Consider the following 10,370-nt stretch of genomic DNA (forward strand, 5'->3'; position numbering starts at 1 on the left):
CTATATATTTTCTCTAGTATCAGAGGCAATATGCTTTTGTATGTCTGTTGCTGGGGAGCACGACCGGAAAGGTGCTATTGTGCTCATGTCCTGTTTGTGGCCTTCCCATGAGCCTCTGGTTGGCCACTGTGGAGAAAGAATGTTGGACTAAATAGGCCTTTGGTCAGATCCAGCACAGTTCTTCTTATGTACTCAGAATAGTGTGATGTTCAGAGGATTGGAAAAGTACGACTCATTTGTAACATCATGGTATTCATTTATTATATATGCAAATAAAGAAATGCCCACCATCTAATCAAATGTTCTGAGATGAACTATTTAATTCAGGGGTGGGCAACTTGTGGCCCACCAGCTGTTCTTGGACTGTGACTTCCATCAGCCTAGCTAACATGGATAATGGTGAAGCATGATGGGACTTTGAGTCCAACAATGTCTGTTGGGAGGGCCATGGGTTCTCAACCCCTGAAGTGCTCACATCAACTATCACGCTGTAATCCTTACAACAACCCTGTAAGGTAAACCAGTGTTATTATCCCATGCAAATGGTGGGCGAGGAGAGGGGGAAGGCTGAGGCTCCTAATCCAAATAACATGAAACACACCATTTTTTCTCATCTCAGGATGGGATTCAGAGCCAGATAGCTGCCTTGAAGAAGAAAAAAGATGAGATTGTGGGGTCTAAAAGAAGTGGCAAAATGGAAAGCCAAGAGCTGCTGGGAGGTATCCTTGTAAATGATCCTCGGTGGCACTCTCTAAATCTCAGATCTGTCAGCTCCCCCATTTTCAGGCAAACCTCCCTCACATATTGAAATCATGACCTCTTTATTCCAGCCAGCTTTATCTTTGCTAAAGTTTCCTGAATAATTATGATAATAATTGCATCTGAAGCTATGCAAAAGTTTCTAGAGCAAAGCAAAACAGTTTACAACGAAGCTCAGGTCCTCTGTCATGGTAAACAACACTTTGCAAAGCATTTTGCCTTGCTCAGAGCTGTTCTTGGTATATGGCACAGTCTAAAGGTAGCCGGCTCCAGTCGTTTCGCTGAAGCTAAGCATATCTGATCCGGTCAGTGTTTGGATGGGAGACTGCCTGGGGACCACATATAAACCTATCACCTTGAGTTCCAAGGAAGAAACATGTGCTATAAGTATAATAATTAAATAAATTTTTCCAATGGATTTAGTGTTTTGCTACATTTTATGGCTACATGTTTTAATTGGTAGATTAATCAACTAAAACTCTAGCTGATTGACAGAAGGAAGCTTTAATCCAGCTTCATCAAATTTGAATGGTGAATTAAGAATGTAGTATGTTATTTGAAGTTATTTTGGTTTCAGTTTGTTAGTGTAATACAGTGTAGAAAAAAAGAAATATTAACTTTGGCCTTTCATTCTAACAATGACTGGTAGCCTTTGCTTAAAACAGTAACTTATTTCTCATCTTTCTTCAGTATCTCAGTAAGGCATGTATATGTAAGGCAAGCAAATATGTAAAAGAAAATATGCAGTTTGTCAATTAAACATTCTTATCTAGCTCTGCAAAAATTCTTATCTAGCTCTTAATAATCTTTGCGGAACCTGAACTAGTTGAGTAAAGCTGGATTCTTCAGGCTAATACTTTGCTGCTTCAACAAAAATAGCCCAGATCTAAAGTCTTGCAAGTAAACCTGAATGGACAAGCTCGCCTCAGAATTTGTAAATGAAGTAAAAGACCAATCTATTCTCATAATTATAGCAAAGCGGTATAGGACCGACTCAGTGCGTTTGTTTGTAGCTTAATTTAGGAATATGAGCTGTGAGTGACTAGGATTTTTTCTATATTTGTTTGTTTTCTCAGCTTGGCTTAATGGGTACAGTAATGGGAATAGTGATTTCAGGACCAGGGAGCAGAACCTAACAGTGCAGTCTTATGCACACCTACTCAGAAGTAAGACCCATTTATATAATCAGATTTATGAGTTGGAGCTGACTCCCAAGTAAGTGTATAGAGGATTGCACTTCGACAGTGCAATCTTATGTAATGAACCCCAGGTTCCTAGAAATGTAATTAGATCTGAACAACAAAGCAAGATTACCACATATTTATAAACAGAGGAAAGGGTAAGTACAGAATTCAGATAATATACAAGGGCAGGTCAATACATATTTTACCACAAGGTAAAACCCTTGTGGCTAGCATTCTAAAATTTGGCAGACAGGATCTCCTCTGATGGGGTAATGAATCCTGAAATTTTTATCCAATTCTTCCAAAGAATTAAAATGTTGTTGGCAGTTCCCTTTAAAAGAAAATCAAAATATAAACCCTGCACTTATATTTCTGACATTGGGCAGGTGTAATTCCCTTCTCAGGGGCTACTGTGCCTGAAATTATCATCCAGTTCTGACCAAGAGAAAAAAGTTACAGGGTTTTTTTTCTAATTTCCCATGGGAATCAACAGGAGGCATAAAGACTAATTTGTCCAAACCTTGACTCAGGTTTGGTACTGAGCTGAAGTGGTCTGACTACAAATTGGCCAGAGCAGAAGCGGGATGTTTTCCAAAATGCTGAATCGGGGTCTGAGTTGAAGGGGGGCGGGGGTGTCAGTGCACACTTCTTATGTATGTATGTATGTATGTAATCTATACACACACACACGCACACTGCATGCACGCACACACACACCACACACATATATACTAGACGTGCGCTTAGACTCGTCTGTGTGTGTGTGTGTATGCAAATTTGTGTTATGGGCCTGTGCCCCGGATCTTTTAAGACCCTAGCAATGCCCCTGGCGGTATAGCTAATACTTTGGAAGACAGAAACAAAATTCAAAGTGATCTTGATAGACTGGAGTGCTGGTCAGAAAACAATAGAATGACATTTAATAGGGATAAATGCCAAGTTCTGCACCTAGGAAAAAGAAACCAAATGCACAGTTACAAGATGGGGGATATGTGGCTCAACCACACTACAAGCGAGAAGGATCTTGGAATTGTTGTTGATCACAAGCTGAATATGAGTCAACAATGCGATGTGGCTGCAAAAAAGGCAAATGCTCTTTTGGGCTGCATTCATAGAAGCATAGCTTCCAAATCCTGAGAAGTACTAGTTCCCCTCTACTCAGCACTGGTTAGGTCTCATCTGGAGTACTGTGTCCAGTTCTGGGCACCACACTTTAAGAAGGATGCAGACAAGCTGGAGAGGGTTCAGAGGAGGGCAGTGAAGATGATCAGGGGATTGGAAACAAAGCCCTACGAAGAAAGACTGAAAGAACTGGCATGTTTAGCCTGGAGAAGACTGAGGGGAGATAGGATAGTGCTCTTCAAGTACTTGAAAAGCTGTCATAGAGAGGAAGGCCAGGATCTCTTCTTGATTATCCCAGAAGGCAGGACACGGAATAATGTGCTCAAGTTACAGGAAGCCAGATTCCGGCTGAACATCAGGAAAAATGTCCTGACTGTTAGAGCAATATGACAGTGGAACCAATTACCGAGGGAGGTGGTGGGCTCTCCCACGCTGGAGGAATTCAAGACGAGGCTGGACAGCCATCTGTCGGGGATTCTCTGAATTGGATTCCTGCACTGAGCAGGGGGTCGGACTCAATGGTCTTGTAGCCCCTTCCAACCCTACTATTCTATGATTCTATGATTCCAGCTCTTCTTCCCCTCCTCCCCTCCCCCGCCCTCCCCATATGCTGCCAACCCCCTTTTCTGATTGTATGGGTAACCTCCTCCTTTCCCCTGTTCCCTGCTGTATCTATCTGGTGATTTCAGGTCCAGCTACACCTCTACATGTCTACTCAGAAGTAAACCCCATTGAATTCAATGGCACTTACTCCTAGATAAATATATATAGGATTGCATCCTAAATCTCCCTTTTTAGGACTTTTGAAAAGTTGGCAGGTATGAAATGTATCAAACTTGAAAAGGCAGGAGCCAGTGAGGCAGTGAACGCTATATATAATGCAGAATTCTGAGTTTAATAAAAAGACCTCATTTTCCAAAAGCTCACAATGAAAGGCAAATGTTAAGGACTTTTGGGAGCTGCTGAGAATTTTCTGGAAAGTTTTTACTGAACATAAGATGTAGCTTCCTTGACGTATCAGAAGCTGCGAAATTTTATACTGGAAAGCCGCCCCCCCCGCCCCACACACACACGTCACAAACCACCAGAACATTCTGTTATGCCCCACTGAATAGGAATAGGAACTGTGTAAGAACACTAGAGTGTCCTGAAGTAGCTCCCATTCATCTCAGTGGGACTTTGCACAGAATGTCCCTATAGATTGTATCTGGTGTCTCCCAACATTCCTTCTACTTACTCCATTACAGACTTTAACCTGCCCTTCTCCCTGTTCCCATCTGTTCCCTGCAGAAGCAGACAGACAATGAAAGGCAAAACATGGTGTCTGAATTTCAGCAGCTGCACCAACTGATGGAGGAGAAAAAGCTTGTCTTGTTGGCACGGTTGGAAGAACTGGACAAAAGGATTTTAAAGCGGAGGGATGAGCACGACGCCAAGCTCTCTGAGGAATGTACCTCTCTAGACAACCTCGTCCAGGAGATGGAGAAGTGTCAACAGCCAGCAAGTGAATTTCTCCAGGTGAGATGGTTTTCTTCTCACAACACCTAACCCCTTCATGCATTTCATAGAATAGTAGGGTTGGAAGGGGCCTACAAGGCCATCGTTTGTTTAGGTACTTGGCCATTTTGGGCAGCCACCTAAACATGAAGCGAGGGACCACTTTCCCTCCGCAACTCCTGCTCAGCCCTCCTTCCTCAGTGGGGTGATTCCTCTTTATCTTCACAATCCTGTGAGATACGTCAGTGTGAATGACATGCACAAGGCTATATAGCAAGATCCATGGCTGAGCAGAGGTCTCCCTGAACTGAATCCAGTGTTCTGTCTCTAACGCTATGCTGGGCCTCTCAACTACAGCCTCTGTGTTATTGATTGCATTTATATCTTGCTCAGAATCTGTTCCAAGGAGTTCCCAGCTGATTTCCCTTCCAAGCAATGATGGATTGCTGAGCAGCTGCTTAGCTAGCTAAGTTTTATCCAATGGTTCAGTCTCTTAGCCATTTTGAGCAGTCACCCAAGCAAAACGTGTGGGTCTACAGCAGCTCACTAACTCACCCTGGCTTCAATAATTCACTGGAATTCTGGCCAGTTTCTGTAGAGTGCCATATGGAACTCATTTACATTTCTGTTCTCTCCTGCTTCTAGGACATCAAGGGCATTTTGCCGAGGTAAGTGGCTCTAACTTTCTGCCCTTAATGTTAGGAGTTTAGTTTCTTCTGGGTCCTGAACTTTGACAGTATACTGGACAACTCATGCAACTCCACAACAGAGACATTTAGGCTGCAATCCTATACTCACTTACATGGGAGGAAGCCCCATTGAACTTACTTCTGAGTAAGCCTGATGTCCGCGCCTGGCATAGTGTGGCAAGTACTGGGGCCTGCCAGGACTGACGCTGGCCTCCCTTTGTTTTTGTTTTGTTTCATTTTTTAAAATTTCCCTCCCCCTCCCTTTTTTAAGGTCCTGGTGCTCTAAAAAGAAGTCCTAGGTGAGGGAGCTGCACCTGCTGGCTGTCTGGCTGATTGTTTGTTTGTTTATTTATTTGGAGTATTTTTATCCTGCTCCTCGGGCAAAAAGGAGTGACTTAGAAATGTGTTCTGAATCAATGTTGAATATTTATTTATATTTATCAAGTATTTTTATGCCTCTCCTCAGCCAAAAAGGCTCCCGGAGCGACCTACATATAATCAATTAAACAAGTCAGTCTTTCCCTGCAGGTTTACAATCTAAAAGACACAATACACAAGGAAAAAGGAATGGGGAGGGAAGAGGAAAAAAATCAATCTTTCAGCAGGGCTGGTGAAATGACTCTGCTTTGCCCTCTCATCTCCCTCAGTGCAGCTTGCTGCTGCTGACGTAGGGCCCAGATGCATTCTGGGGAAATGTAGATGGCAGAGGCTGAAGCTGGTTTGCCTGGCGCTTTTTCCGAGTGCCAGGCTGCCTGATGTCACCTGTCCTTGCTGCTTTCTGCCCCTCCTCTTGCTGCCGGGTTCCACCAGGGCACTGCTTTCTCAAGCTCTCTCCCCTGGAAGGAAACAATAACCATAGCTCATTCCCTCACTTACTTACACTCCCACACCCAGCATTAGCGGGCGCTTGTAGTCAAACAGCGTTAGATAGCCTTCTCTGATGGTGTGTATAAAGGCACTAATAAAGCAATTTGATTTGAACTTGTTCTAAACTGGCTCTAGCCTACATTTATGGCCTCTAATACTAAATGCTTCATTACCATGCTTTGTCTATATAATGCAACTCTGCTATAAGTCACACAAGACTTTCCAACACCAGCCATGTCATTGACACAGTTGAGTTACCATTTGTTGTCTCTCCCCCAGATGTGAGACAGGGACGGTGCAGAAGTCGGTGGCTTTTCCTCCTGAACTGAAACGATGGATCGAGGAATTTTCAGACATAAACTTGTTTCTGCAGCGTGTTATGAGGCAATTCAGAGGTAACTTTCCTGGGGGGTTTTCCTCAGTGGTCTGAAACTGAAAAACATTTCTATCCCTTAGTACAGGGTGGACCGGAATGATTGGAGTCATCATCCAAAACATCTGGAGGGCACCGGGTTGGGGAAGGTTGTTGTATGGTCTTGATGACAGCCAAGAGAAGAATAATTTCCTGCTGTTATATGTGCCCTTCTTGATAACCCCATTTTAAAAACCCCATCTCCTCTCTCTCTCTCTCTCTCTCTCTCTCTCTCTCTCTCTCTCTCTCTGCAGGTACCCTCCTTGCCAAATATGAGCTCTGCAAAGGTAAGTTTTCATATGTCAGATGTTATTCACTGCCATGAGATATGGCCACTGACCTCTTCCTGGAAGCGCCTGGCTGGCCACAGTTGCATTCATAATTACACGCAAGTAACAGAGAGTGGCGGTATCATTTGGTCAGGCAAACCACAGCAGCAGCGGCCAGGAAAGAGTTGCAGGACCCTCTTTTCCATTAATTTGGTGTGGTGGGATAGCACCCACACCCAAGCCATTAAAAGGCTTAACCTCATCCCTTGCTTTTCCCATTACACTTTGGATCAAGGAACTGAAAGCACTAGGAGATGGGGATGAGTTCTGTTCCGTAGCATGAGGTGGAGAATTCAAAGGAACTGCCCCCCCTCACACCTGCTTCCCATGAGTCCAGGGCTGGGGAATATATGGCCCTCCAGGTGTTGTTGGCCTGCACCTCCCATGATCCTTCACCATTGGGCAGGCAGGTTAGGGCTGATGGGAGTTGCAGGCCAACAACATCTGGGGGGCCACATGTTCCCTACCCCTGCACTGATCCATCGAGAGGTTCTCCTGCATATGACTCAAGAGTACTCTTGTTGTGTTAATAGATGAATGATCTGATGTTCCAAATAATACCATTTAGGTATTGCCACAATTCTGAATTTTGAAGGATTGCTTGCTGTATGCTCTGATCATCTTTGGGAGCTCTTCTCCTGGTGGCCCCACTGTTTGAAATGAAACTGGGGAGAGGGCCTTCATGGTGGGGGCACCCCAGTGATGAAATTCTCTTCCCACGGGAGGCTCACCTTGTGCTTACGTTAATGTATTTTTGAAGGCAGGCGAAAGATCTTTTTTTTCCTTAGGCTTTTAAAAACTTTTATAAGAAATCATTTTAACACAGCTGTTCGAGTCCTGCAGTTTTATCCATTTATAATTTTGACCACTATTTTATTATAACAATAAAATCTACAGACAGTAATTAAAGACAGTAATCAAAATGACTTTCAACATTGAAGGATCGGATATCTATGATAATAGAGATTGTCTATCAGTGCCATAGCTCTGAGACTGTGAAATTTAGACATCTGACTCTTAGCATGCATCCTAAGGGGGTGCACCTTGGGGTTATTTGGTTTTAAAAACGCATTAATTGTCTCCATGTGTTTGAAGCTGCAGCAACATCTCCAGTCACTAGGTGGCAGACTTCCCCAACCACTGCATAGCTTTGCAGTCCATTTGGTTTGAAGCTACACAGGCTGAAGCCATCTGAGGCATAGTTATACAGCTGATCCTTCCCTGCTGCTATGGAGCAGCCCCCCCTCCCGGGGAGGGGGAATGGAATGGATAGATCCCTCTCTCAGGAACTATAGGAGTGCACCATAGCAGGGACTGTGCCTAGAGTTGGCAGCAGCTGTGGCTTCATTCAGACAGGGCCAGCACAACGTGCCCAAATCTGACAACTGCGTAAATTCACTTGAAGATTTTGCTGTATTTAAGGGCTATTCCAACCCACGCAAAGCCGGCTCCTTTTGTTAGTAAATGTATAAAATAAGCTTTCAAAAATTAAAATTCATTCATGATTGTGATGTTTTAATGGTGATTATTTTTTATGCATGCCCTTGAACATAAGAACACAAGAATAACTGTTTTCTGTCTCTCTCTCTCTCTTTCTTCCCCCTGCAGAAAATGTGACCTTCAATCCAGATACAGCTCACCCTGACTTCTGCCTGTCCAAAGGTCACAGGAACGTGAGACTCCGGAGCACTCAGCAGAAGCTGCACAGCAGCTCGGAGAGATTCGATACTTGCACCTGTGTCTGGGTCATGAAGGATTCATCTCGGGAACACATTGGTGGGAGGTAGAGGTGGAGGAGAGGGGCGTCTGGGCCGTGGGGGTCGCTGTGGAGTCCGTTAAAAGGAAAGGCCCAATCACCTTCAGCCCCGAGGAGGGAATATGGGCTGTGGGGCAGTTGCGGGGGGGTCACTACCAAGCCCTAACCTCTCCAAAGCATCACCTGCTGTTAAACGGGAAGCTCCGGAGGATTCGGGTGACTCTCAACTACAAAAGCGAGCAGGTGACGTTTTTTGATCCCGATACGGAGTCCCCCATCTTTGTTTTCTCACGAGCCTCATTTGATGGGGAACTAATCCGGCCTTGGTTCTGGGTAGGGGGGCTGGCCTCCCAGCTCAAAATCTCTCTCTGAGATACCAGGAGCAGCAACCCTTTCAAAAGGCCTCTCTAGCTGCCAGTACCCAGTGCAGAGTAATGCTGGCAGCCTCTCTAGCTACCAGCAACTCACACTCTGTCATGCTGGAGGATTCCATCTATGCAGCTCTCCTTGCGCTTGTCAGTAAGGCTGTCAATTGGCCAGGAGGAAATATGGCCTGTCCTGCTCCTGTGCTGGTTCCATGTACAGAGCTCAGTGAGTGGGTTGATGGGCAGAGATCAGCAGGTGGAGCCAAATGTGATCCCCTGCTAGATGCTCCTCTTAAAGGGGCAGTTGCAGAGGCTAGTTCATAAATCAGTAGCCTTAGATGTCCACAGCAAAAGGGTGAAATGCAGCCCAATCCTATGCAGTTTGGCTTGAGAGTAAGTTCATGCATAGGATTCTGTGACAGCAAGGAGCAGTTCTGTGCATGAGTTCCTTCCCATGAGAGAGGGCTAGATGGCCAATGCTGAAGTGAACAGGGTTCCTGCCCCTTTAATAGTTGTGCAGAAGAGGGAAATCTAGCCAGTGCAGCATGCATAACAATTCACATTCCTACAGAACTATTAAAGGGGCAGGAGCCCTCTCTTCCTTTGCATCAGGCTTCCTTACCAAGGGCTAGTTCACTCAGCAAAATCAAATGGAAAAAGTGGTGTGTAGATGAGATTGTGGGAGAGGTTACCTATATGAATTATTCTCCTTTAAGAAATAAATGCCCCATACATAGGGAAAATAGCATATTATGGAAAAGGCAAGGCTGCAACCATCTCTCTTGACATTTTGATAATCTACATGCGGGGTGGGGGGGGTGCATAATTCAAATGTGCATCTGCAGCAGTCCAGGAAAGGATTTACCAGTTGATTTTGTTGGAGATGAATTTTAGGGTTGCCAGGTTTTGAGCTAACCCCTGCATCTATGCCTTTATAGCAGTCTGATCTGCTGCAGTTATTAGGTGACCATGTTTGGTGCCATGCTGTAAGAGGCTTCTTCTGTTGATTTCTGCATAGCAAACCTCTGGTAAATAGACAGTAGCAGACCAGGTCAGTGGTATTTAAAAAAAACAAAACCCGGCTCGTTTAAACCATGTATAAAAAAAACATGAAAGCTTCATAACCATGAAAGCTCCAGTCCAGGTAAAGTTATTCCAGAGAAAGATAATTCAGTTTGAGGAATGGCCAACAGGAAGGTTGCCAACACCTGAACTGGCCACTGTGCCTGTGCCTTTAACAGCCTGTGCCTTTAACAGCCAATCTGCAGCAATTGGCAGGCCATGTCTATCTCTGTGTCATGACAGACTTCACTTGCTAATAATATGCAGCAGTTAAAGGCACAGAAGTAGGCCAGGCATGTCCCATTTCTGATCAGTTGGCAACCCAATG

General features: G+C 44.6%; 1 pseudogene; it reads left to right on the forward strand.

Moving 5' to 3' along the window:
* The first annotated feature begins 447 nt into the window (after positions 1-447).
* LOC146355693 (E3 ubiquitin-protein ligase TRIM15-like) lies at positions 448-8,987 on the forward strand (annotated as a pseudogene).
* Positions 8,988-10,370: the final 1,383 nt, after the last annotated feature.

This window comes from Heloderma suspectum, chromosome 2 (assembly GCF_057233095.1).
Source record: "Heloderma suspectum isolate Gila_16-S chromosome 2, 16-S_ref, whole genome shotgun sequence".
In the NCBI taxonomy this organism is placed as follows: Eukaryota; Metazoa; Chordata; class Lepidosauria; order Squamata; family Helodermatidae; genus Heloderma; species Heloderma suspectum.